Consider the following 20,728-nt stretch of genomic DNA (forward strand, 5'->3'; position numbering starts at 1 on the left):
TGATAGAAATACTGACATAATGGTGACATTAAAAAATATTGATACAAGTGAATAAATAAGGATGATGGACACAATTCAAATATGACTATAATATAGTTGAAGCTAATTTCTGTTCAAAGACTAAACCCCTCTCCCACTTTTCTCTAACTAAATGCTGGCTTCAGTCCTGAGCATTCTCTCTTCCAACCTGGGTCATATGGACACTTCCTATTGGCTGTGCAGAAGCAGGGTTCTATATGGATCCAGAAAAGAACACAGAAACAATTATGTCAGAGCAATGCATAGTAGGGGATTGCAGAAGATCCACTGGACAGCAAGTTTTAGGTAAGTATACTGTTAGAGAACACAAAAGGGTAGGAAGAGGTAGTCCTTATTACGTTTATTTACTTTTCCAAGAAACCTATGCATAGATAGTAATTTGTTTAATATTGATCCTCATATTTTAATAGGAATAATGCCAAAATTAGATTAACATAAAAAATGCACAAATCTTGCTGGTTTTTATTTAACACATTTAGCTAATCATTAATTCCTAACTACAAAATGTTATTGGGCATGGATTTAATGCCTCTTTTTTAATCTACTTCATAATTCTTACCTCAAGCACTTCAGGAAAAATGGTGTTTATAGCCATTCTTATGATGCACAAAGCTAACTCCATGTACCTCAAGCTCCTTAATGACTGGCGCTAGCCTTCGGATAATAGTCCTGCTTCCTTCCGAGCAGCTGATTACTTAATTAGTGTGATTTCATTTCTTATTACAGTGAAATCACTCACCATTGTCTTCTTGGCTGTAATGAGCAAGATCCAGAGGGACTTGCCAGCAGGGAGAGTGAAACAGCTGTATATACAATATGTTCTTCTTTGGAGAAATTAAGAGGCAACCACTGAAGGGTCGTATGAAATATCTGTTAAAAACGAGATTACCAACTACAATCTGGGCTTCGTAGAAAAAATGCAAAATGTATTTCTTACTTACTGCAACTGCACATGTCTACGAACTAAAAAAAATCAGTTCACCAACACTGTGAATAACTAAATAGGCAGTAGAGTCTGTGCTTGTACATATGTACACCTCATTAGGAAGCCATATATCGTGTTTCCCCGATTTTAAAACATCCCCATTAAGTAAGCCACCCCCGATTTTTGAAAAAAAAATTAAAATAAGACACTTACCCGTTAATAAAACATCTGATCCTGCGTGTGTGTCCTTTATGCTGGCTGCAGCGTGTGTGTTCTTGATGCTGGCTGCAGCGTGTGTGTCCTCCAGAGAGCCTCCTCCTCCTTGTGCGTCTTATGGTCCGAAAAATACGGTATATTAGTTTGAGATCACTTGGATCTTGATTGTTTTTAAAGTTGATATTTTTTTATTCTCTCCCCAAGGCCTTTTAGCCAAGCAGATATTTCCTATTTTATAATAACTCCAGATAGGTAGGATCAAACTGGGCAGCATAACGCCAGTAGATCAACTAGCAGCTCTAATATTTGCCACCTGTGCACCAATAACAGTTTCCAATGCCCCCATTGCTGGCCAACAATCACACACTTCAAGTCACTTGTTTCCCAATCACTCTCTAGCAATAAGCTAACAGAGTAGGTGGGGCCAGTAAGAGCCAGCCAACCAGATCACAGCCTTGAGTGAGCCTATTACTAAGCAAGCAGGAAAACAATAATATTACTTTTTGCATTGACTGGCATTTTGCCCAAAAAACACCTGTGATGTAACATAACTGATTTTTTTCTAAATTGATTATCTAATCTAACAAAACACGCATTCCCTTGATTTACCCCAATCCCCCCAACCTCCCCCACTAGTACCAGCTTGTTTTTTATGCCACACAAAGGGAAACATTTTATGGGAGCACACCAGTCTTATTTTAAAATAGATCGACAGCCAAAACACTGTCTGTGCTTCTGATTTATTCATTCATATATATGTTGCTCTTTAACCTTCCCTGCTGCCCTTGGAATATTACCCCACCAGTTTTCAGATCACTACTCGGGCTACTGACTAGTCTTGTGCCATCTTCTTATCTGGGCGCAGTTTAAACAGTTCAGGTACTGTTTTTCCATAATTCCCAAAACCCTTTAACAAGGTAACTCTTTAGGCTTTTGCTTTGTCAGTTGTTTAAATCATAATTATGTTAAGAAATGCTGGCAAACTACAAGAACACAATTTCCTAAACACCTTTATAGACCTAGTAAAGACAAGCACTGGCAGGATGACTGACTAATTAACATTGCAGTATGTGTGACTTGATAGTCACAGCAGAGTTGATAGACAGCAGAGTTAATTCTAATGTCACATTTGATCCAGTCAGATAAAGAAAGTGTCATGCTTAAAGAACACATTTTAAAAGTGGTAGACAGCACCTTTTGGACACACTGACAAGGATATTCTAGGTAACTAAGATAATACAGTACTACTGTTTTTTTATGCCACTAACACTGCATATTTTTCAGGTGTCTATACCAGAGGAAATAGTTATTGTGGCATTGTCCTACTTTGCAATCTGCAAAACATGTTTTGAAGGAATGGAAACTCCATAAAAAAGTTCTCCAACATATATTAAATTGACAACTTTTTCAGCTAAACAATCCAAATTCATAAAAGGGAAAATAAAAAGTAAAATATTTCTGCTTGCCCGTGATTGTATAACTAAAGTGAACACAACGTCCCCCTATTTTCAGTGGTAAGTAAACATTCATTTAGCAAAGTGAAAATTCCCTAATGCTTATAATTAATAAGCCAGGCCCTGATTTTAAAATTGCAGTTCAACTTAGGTTCACAATTACCTGTCACAAAAAAATGTATTCCGGAAATTGAATTATGCTAAATACAATGTTGTTGACCTACAAAACTTGCCAGAAGAGACCATATTTTCAACATGATTTGGTAATGGACATCTAAAAATATTAATCATAGAAGGCATTCTATAATGTTAGATTGCATTGTAATTGTAAGGTATATTCAGGTAATTGGCACTATATGAACAGAAGCATAGAAAAAAATTCAGATGGATTAGGTCCCCTAAATCAGTTGACCACTGGTGGTCCGCAAGAAAATTTTGGTGGTCCGCGGCTCTGGCCAGTGCACCCCGGAGCAGGGACAGGAGAAGGACCCCACTGGGGAGACGCACTGGCCAGAGCCGCGTACCATGTCCCAGTACAGTTCCCAAACTCACGGAAGTGGGCGGGCTGTGTCCCTGGACAAAACCCACCCACTTTCCCATTGCAGGCTTAGATCTGCGATGGGAGAGTGGGCAGGATTATGTCATAATGATGTCACTCTGGGGTAGGTTTCTCCCCCTTTGAATGACACCTGGCTCTAAGTACCAAATGTAATAAAAATTGCTTCATGTACATCTTAGTCAGCATCCTGCTGGACTTGCCAGCTCTAAAATTTCTACCAGTACTTATAAAAGCTCTTACATGTTTACACTCTATTCAGAATCCACCAAAAAATCATAGGTTGGACACCCTTGCTTCATATGATCTAAGTACCAAATGTAATAACAGTTGCTGCATTTACAGCATAGTCAGCATCTTGTTGGACTTGCCAGCTCTAAAATTTCAACCAGTACCTATATAAGCTCTTACATTTTTAAACTCTATTCAGAATCTACCAATAAATCTATAGTGACCATAGTCAGCCATAAAGCAGTTAGCCCTGAGCCCTGCAGTGTCTCATGTACCCTGAAGTGAGAACCACCAGTAGTAAATCCCCAATCACTGCCCAAGATTAACTACCAACATTGGAACCCTTTTGATTCTCTGCAACAGTACCAAGATGCATATAGATAAGTCTCCTTGACCTCAGAACGTTGTTACTGTTCACATTAGCGATAATATAACAGTAATATCAACATATCTATTGCATATGAAATATAAAACTGAGTAATACAGATGCTCTTCACTTAACCTAGTTGTTAAAGGAATTGGACGATAGGTGACAGGTTCACTGATGCCTGCAGATCCTGATTGAGGAGAAAGGCTTCTTGGGATGGAGAAAGGAAGAGGCTGCATTGCTTTACGCTGTACAGTTCTTTTACAATGTACCCGCCAGAGAGCCAGCCATATGTGCAAGCTGTCTTTAAGTAGGTACGTTGGTAAGGAATTCCTGTATATATATTTTGGAAAACACAACACAAAAATTTCCTAAATACAGCATGAAATGGATCTATTCACTTTTGGGGATTGCTGCATAAGCTTGGTGTGGACATTACATACTACATCCCTCCATGCTGTGCATGTTCCCAAATGTGCAACCTCTAGTAGTAGGTAAAATGACATGGCAGTGCCAACAATTCTCAATAAACCAGCAGCACAGAAGCAAATCTCTCATGTTGCTGAGCCCTAAGATTACGCTGTGTAAATGTTTACATTTTAAGTCATTTTAACAATGAAATTAACCACAAAATAAAATAAATATTTTAAAAACCTATGCTCTCAATAATTGGATCTCTGGTCTAATTTATTAAAATATTATTTGTGAATAAGTTTTAGTAATTAAAAACTTACCTTTGCTCAGGCTCCTTCAAGTTCTTCCAGAAAATTCTTGCAAGTGCTGGAACAGGGATTGCAAAGGTACCCAGGTCCCTGCAACCAGAGGGCTGTCCATAAATGTGTAAAGGCAATATTGGCGGATACTGGATTAATGGACAGTGGCTCATGTGATGGACAAGATGGAACCCATGTCCATCACATACTTTAGTAGGCTGGCATAAATAATAAGAGATTTGTATCTCTGTATGCATCAAGGTGTCAACACAGGGGATTGTGGCACTTTGTGTGAATAACCACCCCATCCCCCTCCGCCCTCCTTGATGACACAGCATGTCCTGCTAACAGACCGTCGTTACATAGCAGCAGGAAGGGGTAATGGACCTTCAAGAAGGAAGAATAAAGAGGTCGACACCACTATAGGTTTGCTAGAATGCAGCTACTAAGAGAACATTACGGTAGCCAACTGCATATATAATTATATGTTTGCTTGTAGAAAACTTTGGTTTTTACATCCCTTGCATTGCTTACAGTAGCCAGTTAACCTAAGACACAAAAAAAAAATTCTCCCTGAATCCAACTGCATATTTAAACTGACCACAGGCTAAGGTGAAACAGATTTGTTTAGTAAATAAGCATTTGAGCATCTAAGGGGCTTATAGAAAAAAGAGTGTCAGTAAAAACATTTCTTGGTTTCCTTTTAAAGTTTGAACTGCAAAAAACACAATAAGGTGGAAGTTGACTGGTTAAGAAGTAATTTCTTTGTGCATAAAATATTACTGGATAGTAGTAGCACATATATGCCTCAATTATCAGCAGATAAAGTCTAAATTGAGCCTTATCGTAGGTAACCAAATACTGCCTAATTGCCATTTGTTTTCTGTTGCTTAATAATCATTTTGTGCTGTTAGGTTTTTTTATTCACCACTACAATACCACCAGATTAAAGCCACGTGGCTCAAAATATACAGGAGGGGATCTTCAGACACAGAGACAAATATTGTTCCAAAACATGGAATGTAGGTTACAATACAGAAATAGAAAAACTGTGGATTTAAATTAATTTCTGAATATCTCTTGTGGCTTCCAGTAAAGTTTTTATAAATGTAACATAGGTTACTTCACAAATTACCTTGCAATGGTGATGGAAGGTGCACTTTTACAATGACTTTCTTGTCAGTTCATGCTTTCTGGGTTGTCTTCAGTGTTAGCTTCATATTCTTCAAAAACCTATGGATATGAAAAGAAGATGATTTAAAACATTTATATACCAGTTCAAGTGAGAAGTGGGCATTAAAAAAAACAGTGAGAAGTACAAGGATGGACTGTATTGACTGTGCTTCCTCGGAGTCAGCAACAGAAAAACACCTTGCAAGATACAAGAGACTCTGTGTGAATTGTACACATCTAGTTCCTAATTGTTTTATGCCATAGCAATGCGAAGAACTACATACTGTTAAAAACAAATGTTTACAGTACTGATGCCAGCAATTGACTTCTGACCATTTGCTTTATTTAGCCCCAACCCACTAAAAAGTTTAGGTATTTTTATTATGTATTAATTTTATCTCAGAATAATTTTAAAAACATAAACAAAAATAATTATTAAATAATCAATTTATGTACAAAATTGTTACATAAAAGTTACAGTGTATACTCATTTAAACCAAGGTACTTATTTTATAAGCTGAGAAACCTGCTTTAGATAGGAAATAAATCTAGGGCAAAAAATGCGGCTGTCACCACTAACACAAACAGTAATCTATAAAAATTACCAGTAAAACGAACTTTAATAAATACATCCATGTTGTATTATTTTTTTAAAGTTGAACTATAAATCTGCTTGCAAAATGTGTGTGCAGGTAGTTCTTCAATGAAGACAGGCGATGTCCTTTATTTAACCTTCCTGGCGGTCTAATTATGTCAGTATTTTTATGCCAAAAGCGGTATACTGTTTTGCATGGAAATTTTTTTTACATTGTAGGCCTATAATTCTTAGGCATAACTCACCAAAATTTGTCCAATATTTAATAAAATTAATAATAAACTTTAAATTAAAGAACACAAAAATCTGTTAAAACAAGGGAGCATAAAAATATTGAAACCTGTAATATAACTGTACATTAGCATGCATAATATATATATATATCATATAATGATTACTTTGCGTTGGATTCAGTACAGTTATTTTGTATTGAATCCAATACAAAATAATTTGCACTCCCTCGCATGCACCAACGCAACCAGGAACTCCCGGGGAACGTCAGCGCACTCACCAAGGAAAGATGGGAGGAAGAGGACGCAGCCAGAGGATGGGCACGGACGTGCAAGACAACAGAGGATGGGACCAGATTATTTTTTTATATTGTTTTTAGCTGCCCCCAGTGTGGCTCAGGGTTACCACTTTCAGCATGTTTTTTTTTACCCCAAACCACACTCAGGATTACCGGTCAGGGGGTTAATAAAACATTCTAACCTGCCTGCTCTCTATCTGCTTTAAAGCAGAAAGCAAAAAAAAATGATACCTTTATTCCCCAAGGCCCTTGATGGCACCAGTCCGTCGATCTGGTCCCACGTTGTCCTGGGATTCCACTGGGCAGGTGCGAGATCGGGTGACAAAGCCCCTGTAAATGGGGTAAAAAAAGAGAGCCGTTCTCACTCTGCATGCATGAGATTGGCATCTCTTTCCCCTAGGAAATCGCATGCTTCTGGGGCATGCGCATGCTCTCGGGCATGCGCAGAAGGAGCAGCCAGAGCCTTCCGTGATGCATGACATAGGTATCCGGGGAGGCTCTGTGCTCTTCGATGATGCGTCGGTGCTGCAGCCTTTTTTAAAAAAAAAACAAAAGGGTATTGCACTTAAAAAAAAAACATTTGTACTGTATATAGAATGGTTGTCTACCCTTTTATGTAAAGTAAAAATGTTAAGTTTAAGTACGATAAAAAAAAAACAAAAAAACACAGAGCTACACATATGCAGCTCAGCGTATGATGCTAGGTATCCCGGGGAACTCCCCATGCATCATCCTGGCTCAGCAAATCAAATTTACTGGGACATCTTAATGACTACTATATAGGGGGGGATGATGTAACAGGGGGGGGGATGGAAGAAGGGATGTAACGGGGTTGTTTACTAACAAAGGATAGGCACACTGACAACAATGATTTCACCCCTAGACTTACCCCTAGAAGTTCTCTATACCAATAAAAAAGCTCAACTGTTAGGGGATAGCCTTATATGTAAGGCCAGCTTCACTTTGAGTACTTAGATTTAATTGAATTTACCATTAATACACTAGATTCACAAATGTACAAACATTATGAACAGAATGGCTGTATATACAATACTGATTTCACCAGACCCTGTTCTGCTGCAAACTCATTATTCCCTTTCTGAATCTTGTGCATGATGCCTAACTAGAAGAAAATTAAATCTCTGGAGTCTATTTTCAGGAACACAAACTGTATTTCAGTTGTCAAGTACTCTATAATTGTGCATTAGCTTTAATGCTAATATGATACTATATACCAGAATACATTTAGAAAATATAGACAAGCAGCAGTGGTAAACAAGTTGGATATGAGCTGGAAAGCATCCTAGATTCCACTCATCATTACCAGCATGTTATACAGTATGTGTCTTAGGTTGTCTGAGTCAAAAAAATGAGTTCAGCAGGTTGCCATCTAATCTCCCAAAGTTTGCAATGTTCTTCTTCAATCTATTTAAACTTGGATGACAATAGTATACTGATGACAATGGGCACACTAAAGCTTTTCTAAATGCCTTGTCTACTTTGACTGATTCTTGATTTCTCCACTGAGCTTTGCAGAGATAAGGGTGTGTTGGATGTGATTTCACTTTCAGATGTTGGCAAGCAAATCAAATACATGACTACCTTTGTGTCATTTAAAGAATCACATCCTACACCCAGCTAAAATCAAATTAAAACAAACAAAAAACCTTCTAGCTGGATATGATGTGTGGGCATGTTTTGTTAGATTTTCTGGCATTGAAGAAGGATGATTTCATTACTTTGTTGTTCCTAAATATTTTTTGTCATAATCAAGTAAAGAAAAATGTAAAAAGTAAAAATCCTTGTTTTAGCTAAACAGACCATCCCAACTGACAGGTACCAAATGAGATGCAGCCTTACAGTGACAAAGGGTATGAACTGTCCCAGTATGGTTTAATGTGGGGGGAAGTTCAGGCACGACCTGTAACTTTGTAGATATACCCAGAGTGCTAAAAAAATAAATAAATACCTGGCACTGCAGCACTCTTTTTTGCACTTCCAACATCAGCAACAATGCAGAAATTGTATGGTTCATGGCACAAACCTAAGCTATCAGTAAATATGTTACAATACTCTGCATTTTAAAGTAGTAAGAATGTCTAGGCTTCCACAAGAATAATAAAAAAAACAGCATATAAAAGTATATTACTATCCTAAACATATTTTCATATAGATGGACATAAGATATACATTAGATTGAAATACTCCAACATTATGTATATTCCTATTAATGGTATACAATTTTTACAAATAAATATCAATCTATGATATAAAAAAACTAACATTTTTTTGAGACTGTGTTCTTTTGTGCTGTTTTACAAACAGGGTAAAAATGAAGATGTATCCATGGATACCAAAGTATTACCTGCATCTCATTTTTTTTTTAAACACACCGTTGTTGTACAATGTTCATAAAACATGTATGAAGAGCAGCATGTGATCATAACACTATTAACACTATTAATATTAGTGTTACTGTGCAGCCAATTATTTGTCCAAGAATATTAATAATATAAAATCAGTCCAGATGAATCCTTGCTTGAAGTATGTAAAGATTATTGAATTGTGAATAACTATTAAATTAATACAGCTAGCTGCATTATTATTTGAGTTGATATTTATGTTGTTATATTTATAATTCTATAGCTGAAGTCAAATATTGTTTTAAGGCTTAAAAATACAGATACATCTTTTGATGCAACCATTCAATCCTTTAAACCAAGGAAAGCATAAAATCATTGTGTTGCTCTGTCCCTGTTCTATTAAGGAGATATTTGTGGCTTTCAAGCATACTTGCACCAATATCTTAATTGATATAAACGTTCCAAAATGAAGCACTTACAGAGTAGTTAGGGATCACACTTCACAGAGGGGCCGTAAAGTAGAAACATAGCTTCTACACATATTTGAAAACAAGGCTAGCTGATAAGTGTGATATGAATTGTGAAGTTTGTTCTATTAAAACCCCTTTTGCATGTCCACCTTGTTTTAGAAGGATTAGAGATGCTTTAATATTATAACGGTTTGCACCCTAACATAAAAACAGATCTGTAAAAAGACATAAATACTGTATGTGTGCATAGACACTTTTAGCTTCCATTTAATAAATCTCTCCAAGACTGGAGAGGATACACTTTCATCAGTGAACAAGGGTGATCCAGAAAACCTGGAGTGGATTTTTTTTTAAATCATTTGCTATTTGTTAGCAAATGTTTTCAATGCTGGATCAGATCCATTCCAGATTTTTAGGATCACCCAGCTTCACTGAAAAAAGTGTACCTTCTCCAGTCTTGGACAGCTTTATTAAATCAGGCCTATTATATTAAAAGACACCTGTACTGAAAGGACATAAGTACTGAAGTTGTTATTGCTGACCCTTTTCTTCTGAAAATACCAGTTTCCTAGCAGTCATGCTTATCCAGCGGCCTGAGTATTGTTTTACAATCACTGACACAGAAAAAGTATGCAGATCAGTAGTTCTGACATCACTCTGACTTAATCAGCATACTTGTTCAGAGTCAGTGGCCCTGATTTATTAAAGTTCTCTAAGGCTGGGGAGAATACACTTTGATCAGTGAAGCTGGGTGATCCAGCAAACCTGGAATGGATCTGGTCCAGGATTCAAAACATTTGCTAGCAAATAGCAAATGATTTTAAGAAATCCATTCCAGGTTTTTTAGATTACCCAGCTTCACTGAAGAAAGTGTATTCTCTCCGGCCTTGGAGAGCTTTAGTAAATCAGGGCCACTGACTTAGAATTCATTGAAGCCAAAGAACGTCAAGAAAACTAGCATTTTCACGTAATAGCAATTTCTGTATTTCTCTCATACTAAGATTGCACTTCAAAGTTAGATCCTGCACCAAGATAGCTGTCTAGAAATTTTATTTTAATACTCTGGAATTAGAAAATGAATTGCTTCCAATTTCCTGTAAACTTTTTGTTGCAGTTGGCAACTGTTTGTTCTGCTAGCAGTGTCTTCCTGACTTCCTGGATTTACAGTTAAAAATATTTTGTGCCAGGCTGCAGAACATTAAAAAACTTCCGTCAGATGGGCAACTCTGAATACCTATCAGGGTGTTAGCTGATACTGCAGCAAGGAAGCACACAGAGTGCCAACGAGACCAGGGACAGGTACTAAATCATATTAGTCTACAATATATGGAAATATCTTGTTCTGTTTAATACTGAATGCAGACAAAATGCCATGACACCCTGTAAAACCTAAACAATAATACATACAATATTATACAAAATAATTCTGTACATGGCTTCATTAAGAAACAATACCAAACATGTAGCAATGCAGTTAAATGCCTTGCTCTCTGTATAATACATATATACAATATTAAATTATTGCATATATGTATGTGTATATGTGTAATATAATATCCAATATTATAATATTGTTTATATGTGCGTGTTTACACATAATGCTTGAACCTTTATTTGTAAAAACAATGCTGTTAGTATGCTTACTGAGATAAGCAATAATATTTGGATTCATGCATTTTAATGGTAAATTCATTTTTTATGAATGTGTAAAGATTTAACCTCCCTAGCGGTTCATTTCTTGATATGTCTAAAAGCGGTACTTTGTTTTTCATAGAAATTTATTTTACAGTATATTATAATAGTATGAGTATAATAAAGTTTGAAACACAAAATCATGTAAAAATAATAAATTGAATAAATTAAAATATCTATATATTTGAAAGAAAATTTTTTTAAATTGTTTTAAATTTTTTAAAAAAAAAATACATATTATACTCATACTAATATATATATTGTAAAATAAATGTTCTTGAAAACAATGTACTGCTTTTACACATATAAATCCAATATATTGCATTCAATTGTTATTTTGTATTTAATGCAATACAAATGGATTTTGAATTTTCCGCCCTATCCCGCCGGCAACGTACACAGGCACCAATGTAACCGGGAACTCCCCGGTGACTCATCGGACGCAGAAGCCGGCCAGAAGAAGAAGAAAGAAGACGGAGATCGCGGCGATGGACGACACCGGACGCCGGTGGATCAGGTAAGCGCTGTATTTACTATTACCTCCCATAGGATTACCTACCCTGAGTGTGACTCGGGGTTACCGCATTTAGCAACTTTTTTCTACCCTGAGTCACACTCGGGGTTACCTGTAGAGAGGTTAATAAAACATAGTAGGATGCCACAAAACAATATTTAATATGAAATTATATTTGGGGACAAATGTATTTATTTGTGTTCTGTTTATACACTTTTTATCATTCTTTACTACACCGTATGTATACAGTTTTTTTTTTAAAGAATTAAAATTTGGTAATCCTGTCACTAAGCTTGTTGTTCAGACATTTCCTGTTTTCTATCAATATATCCCCCACTTGCTCTCCTGTGTTTTCACTGTGTCAGATGTGCTTCCACTGGAGACTATAAGCAGCTGTGGAACCACAGTCTGTATTTGGCATGCATTTTATGCTGGTGTCAACATTAGTAAACTTGTCCGAAATAGTGATGTGCAGCAATATTGGGGCCATAACGGATACAAATATCAGGAGGGATATTAGCACCCCTAATGATGAAACAAAGAATAAAACAGTATTTTTCTAAAGAACAAGATGGAATTTTTTTCATGAAAAAACATTTAGGTGACCCTAACGTCACTTAGTTACACTTTGCGACCAATTTAAGCTTCAGCTAATCTTTGTAGTTTAACACAGAGGTTGTATTACTTGGGGCCCATTTTATTACATAGTACACTGACAATACCAATGGCGTTAAACCAAACCTCAAAATACAGCTGTAATGAAAGTAGAACAATGATATAACAAGCAATTTTGTGATCATCAGTTATAGGTCTCTGTACATTTGTTCTTTCTTCATCTGTAATAAAACACTCATATGGGGGATTTATTATAAACATTGGCCCAGATCGGTAATTTACTATTTTAAATCACTATAAGGGAATAAATCCTGTAAAATAATCCAATTCAAAAGTGATGTACAGTATAGCACTGTAGCATTTCAGCTGCTCATGAATAGAATTATGGACATCTGTCTTTCTGAACTCATAGCTAAGTTTAGTATCTGAGGTAATTGCTCAAATGCTAGATTTTTCTAACATGCATTGTGCAGACAGCGATTACAGCACATCATTCCACTTGTCTAGACTCTCTAGTAAGAAAACTCAGACATATTATTAATATAGTTTAATAAGGGTCACCATTTTATTCATTCTATGCACTGAGCCTGTTAAATTCCATTTTCATATTCATCAAGGTACTGACCTTCTGTGGCATGTTGAACTTTTAAAGAATAGGTTGAATTATGCCTTTGCAAGTATTTGTGAAACAAAGCCATGAGAACATCTGCTTTTGAATGCTAGCTAACTTAAATGTCTCTGCAAAGTGCTTGAGCAACACATCTTCCTGTAGTGAGATGTTTGTACATATTAACATCCAATCATTCTTGCTGTGAAATCAATATTACTGATGCTGAGAAAAGAAAGAGAAAAAAAGAAAAAAAGGAAACCAGAGGTGTCAGAGGAGTGAGAAATAGGTATCAGTTGGCTGGTATGAATTCATTAGATCTCTGAGCCACTGCAGCAAAGTTTTTGGCACTTCTGTACAGATGCATTTTTTTTACTGCAGCACAAATCAATGCAGATGATAAATACTGGAGTGTGCTGTTGCATGACACAAGGATTATATGACTTGTTCCCAGAGAACTAAGCTGGTCAATTATTTTTAGGGGTCGATAGAACTGTATTGATCACATCCTCAATTGGGCAAATCAAATACTTCTGTCTCCAGAAAACAGGGGGCATTCTGCTATATAAGAGTGGCTTTGCATAGGATTATGCCCATATTCAGAAAACATTTTTAAAGTGTGGCTAAAAGCAACACCTTTCTCAATGTGTATAGATTGGACATACAGATGCTCATTGACTCATCAGCTTTGGGTTTTTTTTTATGACATAATGGCCATTACCTCATTTGCCTTCATGATGAGCAAGGCAGTAAAACCCTCATCACTCCTACCCTATCTCCACTAAATTCTCTTTTCATTCAGTAAGGGGCAGTTTGTGAAAAGAAATAAAATGGTTATAAAATAGGGGAAAGCCAAGAACTCTAACCTGTACATCAGCTAATAAGTATCCCAGCAGAAAAATACTATTCTACGCTATTCTAGTATCCATCTAAAACTGAACAACAGACATTCTGCATAAATATCTATTGCAAATGGATTTTATTTGATTGATTTTTTTTAATAATTTAAAGTTTTAAATAAATCAATAGTCAAATCAGTCACAAAAAATATCAAAAATGTGTATGGCTAGTTTTAGGCAGACTTTGAAAATTACTTGTTTATACAGTATTAGAAATTAGTATATACTTGTGTAGTGTACAGCACTGTGTAATATGTTGGCGCTATATAAATACTGTTTATTAATAATATTCCCATGCCCATCAAGAGATGCAAAACAGTATCAGCAAAACATATACATGTATTTGGTTGTTGATTGTTTGCAGATGCCCCATGTATTACCTTAAATGCCAAAAAATATGTGAGCAAGACATTATTATTAACAGTATTGTCAGCCAGCAAATTTTATATAATATATATTTATTTAAGTATAATAGGGTTAGGTGTTTACAACCTGTTAACGCTCATATAGCCTATGATCTTTAAAAAAGTTAACAACAATGGGCAATGGGACATAAAAAATATTCACGATAAATGTATTTAATCAACAAATGTAACAATATATTTTAAAAATGTGATCAAAATATTTATGTATGTTTATTATTTATGTATTCTTAAACACATCAGATTAATATTTGCTCAACTTTAAAGAGATATAAATAAGCAGTAAGCATTAAGCATTTTGGGAATTAACCACCTATTTAAAATAAAGGAAATTCACTTGAAAAAAGGCACAACAGCCAGAATTTCCATTTTAGCATCTCTTTGCTTGAGTGATGGATGATGGCCAGGATGCCACTATGCATTCATCTCTGCTCTCTGCGTTGCTGTCACTCTGTTTTCAATTACAGCAGTTTGCAGTCATCCATGAACTTCTAGACCCTAATTAATGTGACTTTCTTCAGACAACACTGGCTCAGCCTTGTTGCTTCATACATTACCTTTTTCCAAACTTAGTGTTATCATTTCTTAAACCTTTAAAAATATGTGTTGTGTAAAATGTCCTATACCAACACCCTGTACCAGTACTACTTTATTTATGCAGTTTATATAGCTCTGACATATTTTGTAGCATTGCCACCGACTATCCTTTAGAAGAAAAATAAAATGTCACTACTATGGTTTTATGTCATTACCATAATATATGGCCAATATGAGTAAAGCCAATTGACTTACCAGTATGTTCTGTGTTTTTTTCTTTTTGGGATGTGGGAGGAAATGGAGTGCCCAGAGATAACACAAACACACGGAGAACATAAAAATTTTGTGCAGTTCTGCTGTGATAATGTCAAATCCTATCATGTATGTTGCTAGAATCCTTCATTATAATATTAAATACATTGCTGTACATATATTTCATGTTCTCGCTCCCCAACATCTAGTGCTGCTCCCCTCTTTTTACCGCCCTGGAATATGGACAGGTCCTTACCATCCTGACATATGAAGCAGGGCTAGTGGTGATGATTTGGTAACAAAGGAAAACAGCTCTGTAGGGCAAGTCAGTAAGCAAAGAGAACATCTATGGGATTGAGGTATGAATAGCTGAAATTTTGATTCCCTACACAAAATAGGAAGTTAACCCCTGGAACCCAGGGTCTGCATGCGGCCCCTTTAAACTTACTACACAGCCCTTAGGGCCCCTACAGACAACATTGGTGCTTACTTGAAGCCAATGAAACCCACAAATTCACTACTGTTTATTCAATCGGACTGCAATACACTAACAAAATCAGAATCAGAATTACAATTAGGCTGGGCTTTAAGTTTACATTTAAACGATTAAAGGCTCTTACAATTTCACGGTGTCTGTATCAGTGATAAAAAAACACTTTTTAATTAAGTACAAAAAAAATTGACAGATCAGCACATCAAAATCAAGTCAATTGGATCATGGAAGTGGACTTGGCAAATTACTGGCAGAGAAGATTTTTATATATTATCGCCAATGCTGCAAAAATAAATTCCACTTAGATTATTTTTCCCTTTTTTTTGTCCAACTGGTTGTAAAATCTGTGCTTTTACATTTTAAATGGAAGAATTGCTTTTGATGCTACTCAGATTTTTCATATTCAGTAATAGGCATATTCAATGTAGTTATATGAAAAACAACTTTCATGGTGTAATTGAAGTAGGTCATAAGAGACTTAGCATTGGCAAGTAGAAATGATCCAACATATTATAAAACTTAAAGAATGGTGCCTCACAAAAGTAATTATACACAAATAGAACCAACTCTTCAATGGTTAGAAAAACAAAAAAGGGATTCAAAAGTAGGGAGTTAGTGTGGCTACATCATAGACAACTGACAATTAAAACACCCCAATTTTTTTTTACAAATAATTAAAAAATATAACAATTTACATTAATGAAAACACATCAAGCATGAATATATTCCAGACACGTTTCACAGATGTACACGCTTCTTCAGGGGATGAGTACCAAGTAAATAACACCTTAGTTGTTTTCAGAAACTATATGGTTTTACAAAACTGCCAGAAGATTTTAGCAAAGATACTAGACATCAAGCAGGCTGAAGCACTGGTCAATATGTCATGCAGGAACATACATACAGGATCCAGCTTACAAGATTGGAAAAGGAAAAGAAACATTCTGATGACAAAACAGAAAGGATATACATGAAAGATCAGAAATGGCTGCTGAGCAGATGAGCGTCCATAACAAACCAGTGCACCCTACAGGAAATTGTGATTGACAAGCCTTTTTTTAATGGTTACTAACCTTTTTTAATCTTGATGTACAATTCCCAGTGTATATTCATGCTTGATGTATTATAAATGGTGCAAATTGGTAAAATATTTATTATTAGTAAATAAAATGTTGGATTATGATGTATCCACATTAACTCCCTTCTTTCGAAGACTTGTTTGCCTTTCTAACCATTGAAGGAATGGTTCTGTTTTTGTATATGTAGTATGTATAGGGATGTGGCAACATAAATAACCTTTGGAGATATACAGAGAGTTCTTCTTACTTTATATTATATAAAAGTATTAACTATACAACAATAGTATATGTCCGTATGCATGTTTGCAAGCTTTACAATAAGTCATTACTTGATTCATAAGGTTCTGTATTACCCTATTATAAAAGTCGGAATCTAAACAGATTTATAATCATCATTTCCTTGAAGCTTTTCAAGAGCTAGTTTCAATCTTCCTAAAGGTCAGTGCAAATCGTTGACGCTAACGTCTATATCCATTCCAGTATATCCTAAGCCTATTCAGCTATTTTCTTCCTGCCTACATCTGAGATTCTGCTCCAAGTTTTTTACCATGCAAATTGCATGCATACAATGAGTAATTTCTATGTCATGCATAAAGGGCACACATACTGTATATGTCAATGAGCACAATCCTAAATATCAAGACCAAAGGCAAAGCTAAAAAAAAAAAATAATGAAAAACCGTATTCCATGATAAATGTTTATCTATTGTAGAGCGGCATTGCATTGCTGAACGTTTAAAAAATGTAGTAATTTGGTAAGTCATTAAAAATAACCTGGATAGAACAAAATTATACACCCATTTATTGAATCATCATCAATACAATACATAACATAACATACTCTGTGCTCTTATGTAAATAAGTTTCAGGTCCTTAAAACTGTTTTTAAACTAGCTATATCACTATCATGCCAACTATCTGAAAGTGTCCAGAAGATTCTAAAAGAGGTTGCATACATATAATTTAGACAACCTTACCAAGGAATTGCTTGATTATATTTGTCTTTCACATCATTCTCTGTAAATTGCAGAGAACAATATATAATAAAAATGCCTCTCAGTAAGCAAGATGCAGTAACATCACCTCCAGCACGAACCACTGTCAAAATCACATAAGTGGCAAAACTTTTCCATAGGCATACTTGGTCTCTTGACTTCATCTACATGCTTTGGTATTTGAGTTGAAGTCAATTTTCAATGTAAATGCATGCCCAGGAATTCTGTGGAGAGAACTGCTGTAAAAAAAAAAAAAAACAGGGAGGGTTGGTGGCAGCTGTTGGTGGCACTAGTTTAACCGAAAGAGATCTACACCATTCCTCCTCATATTGGTGCTTCACTTATGTTACAACTTTCCACCAATCCTGACACTGCACCTCAGAAAACTGTGCAAAATCCACTCTACCATTAGAAGATTGGCATGAACACAAAATTGTTTGTGCCTTTCATGCAAATGCCAAATCCTAAAAACATTTCGTGTCCTAGAAATTTAGTGTGGTACCAGATTCCATATAACCTATCAAGTACATAACTGAGGCCCAGGCACTAACACATAAGTGTATCTCTGTGTCTTAAAAATGTCAAAGCAGTAATGTGTTTATTGTCTTTGCCCTCTTGTTATTTGTAATGCATGTAATAAAGGTCTTGTATTACGGTTGTAATTAACTAGCATTAGACTCAAATCCCTTTGTCAAATATTAAAACATAAAGTAGAAACTAATTTTCAATCAGTTCATTGAGAAGTCAGATTGAGTAATCAGTAAGGAACTGCATTTTGTTCATGAAGCGTGCATTTAAATTCTTCCTTTCACCCTTACAAACTGAATCTGTAATGATTAAGAAGTCATTACGGAATCATTTAGAACATGTGAAAGAAAGACAGGCAGTAATCTTTGATGAACAGCCCCCTGTGCACACCAAGAACAGGTCTTGGCTCAATGTTGAAAGGTTTAATGAAACTTAGTAGACATTCTCTTTGTAATTTTTGGATGCATAAGGGTAACAAGAGACTAATTTACTACACTAATTAAGGCAATACCTCTAGAAAGAGTTGTGTACTGGGTATGAATTTTGCAATCCTGGCCAAAAGATGGCGTTTTTATGGATTAGAAAAACATCTAGCAATGATAGTTACTGAAAGTTACTAGCTGTTTATTATTTATTTCTACAAAGCAGTGCTAATAATTGGGCCATAACCTCTTTTAATGAGTGTTTATTTCATTTTAAATCAGGATAAGTTACTACTGTAAATTAAATCACAGTCAGATCACAATAGATCACAGTCGTAATGTAGGTAGTTACCATATGGAACCACAGCACACTGTGAAGAACAAGGCAACAAAGTCTGGGCTCCATGCCTAGGACAAGACATACACAGGTCAATTTTCCAGCTCATTAAAGCAATCCATATGTGCAATATAGATATGGATATTGAGTCTTCCATTTCCATTTCCAATTAATTACAAAAAATCAGTACTAAAGTATTTGTATCAATTAGTGAATTGGTTGGTACAAGTAATTGGTTTTCCATAGGCAGCTTTCTTTTTTGAAGAAATTGTTTGATCAACTGAAAAAGTCAATCATCAGTGATTAAGGAGCAAATTGAATAATCATTCATCAAATTAATGGTGATTTTATGTGTGTATATATATATATATATATATATATATTTATTTTATCTATGAAATATGTGAAAAGGCCTCATGGTCTCCTATACAATAAGCATTTCCTACTCTTTCATAAGATTATATGTATTACATTTCTTCTAAACACGGATTCAAAAACAATTTCCCTAATTGGTTTAAAGCACTATATTATTCCTCCAGCCAATGTACATTATGCAGGATGTCTCTGACTCTTTCAATATTGCATGCAGCACAAAGTAAGACTGCTTTCAAAACCCATTTTATTTATTCTAGCCATTAGGAAGCTTGCTATCTTGATCTATTGCCTATGCAGATGTGAATTATACATTATACATGTCTGTAGAAGATTTCATACTATCATATCTTATATTCTATTCCATTGGGCCACAGCTTGGATCAACTACCATGGCAATAAAATGACCCACTATTATGATTTCCTACCTATTAAGATTTCCTGTATATGGTGATAAATATCATTAGGTTTCTTTCCTTATTTTCTATGTTTTATTATTGCATGATTAAGACAAGCACAAGACCAGGCGATTAATGATAACATTCATTGGCAGAGCTGACTTTGACCACAATAATTGATATAGTTTTAGAGGGTTTTTAGGCCTCTAAACACCTGCCTATGTTTGAGCCTTTCGTTCTGCACTGCTTTTAAACCCAACAATTTGGGTTGGCAAAGATGACAAGTCTTTCCTCCAATTGTTACTTACATGATAAAAAAATATTGTATAGGTTTAGGGACTAGGAGAAGCACTGGCCCTTTCTGGCACAAGAGGTGGAGCTGCTCTGAAAGGTGGATGAAGTATGAAAGAGAGAATGGGAGGCCTTCACACACTTTTGTGTGTAAAAAAAAACTTTCAGTAACAAAGTAGCAAAGTGTTGTAAAAAAAACTTACAACATAGTATTAACAGTTTTCTACCCAGGCCCTATTAGCCGAGTGCACCACCTATCACTTTTCAGTAACCACCCGACTGTTTTTGAGTGGTTAGTGAAAAGTTAGGTCACAATACAGGGACACAAACTTACTTTGTTAAATAGCTTCAGTGCTAATTGTCAGACTGGGTGTATGCATACTACCATCTTGTCCTGTCTACAATGATAGTAGTTCGGGCCAAATGTGTTTACAATCTGTCAGTGGCTGGCACTATGCTAATTTCACAGGGCCAGCAAATATCCTACAAAAGGGACCTCACAAAAAACAGATATAAAGCAAGGAAGCAACCTGACATGTACTGTATACTTTAATTCACAGTGTATAGTGTTAATATAAGGTGATAAGCAATGAAATAGGAACAAATACATTTTAAAATAAACTGTTCATTTAGGAGATGTTTTA

The 20,728-nt window shown here is 35.5% G+C and overlaps 1 long non-coding RNA gene across 1 annotated transcript in view; it reads right to left on the reverse strand.

Moving 5' to 3' along the window:
* Positions 1-20,728, reverse strand: part of LOC140334542 (uncharacterized) — a 91,856-nt gene that overhangs the window by 11,645 nt on the left and 59,483 nt on the right. The window contains exon 2 of the long non-coding RNA XR_011921586.1: positions 5,637-5,734. This is a non-coding gene — a long non-coding RNA (uncharacterized lncRNA). The remainder of the gene's footprint in view (positions 1-5,636; positions 5,735-20,728) is intronic.

Source organism: Pyxicephalus adspersus, chromosome 1 (assembly GCF_032062135.1).
Source record: "Pyxicephalus adspersus chromosome 1, UCB_Pads_2.0, whole genome shotgun sequence".
Classification (NCBI taxonomy): domain Eukaryota; kingdom Metazoa; phylum Chordata; class Amphibia; order Anura; family Pyxicephalidae; genus Pyxicephalus; species Pyxicephalus adspersus.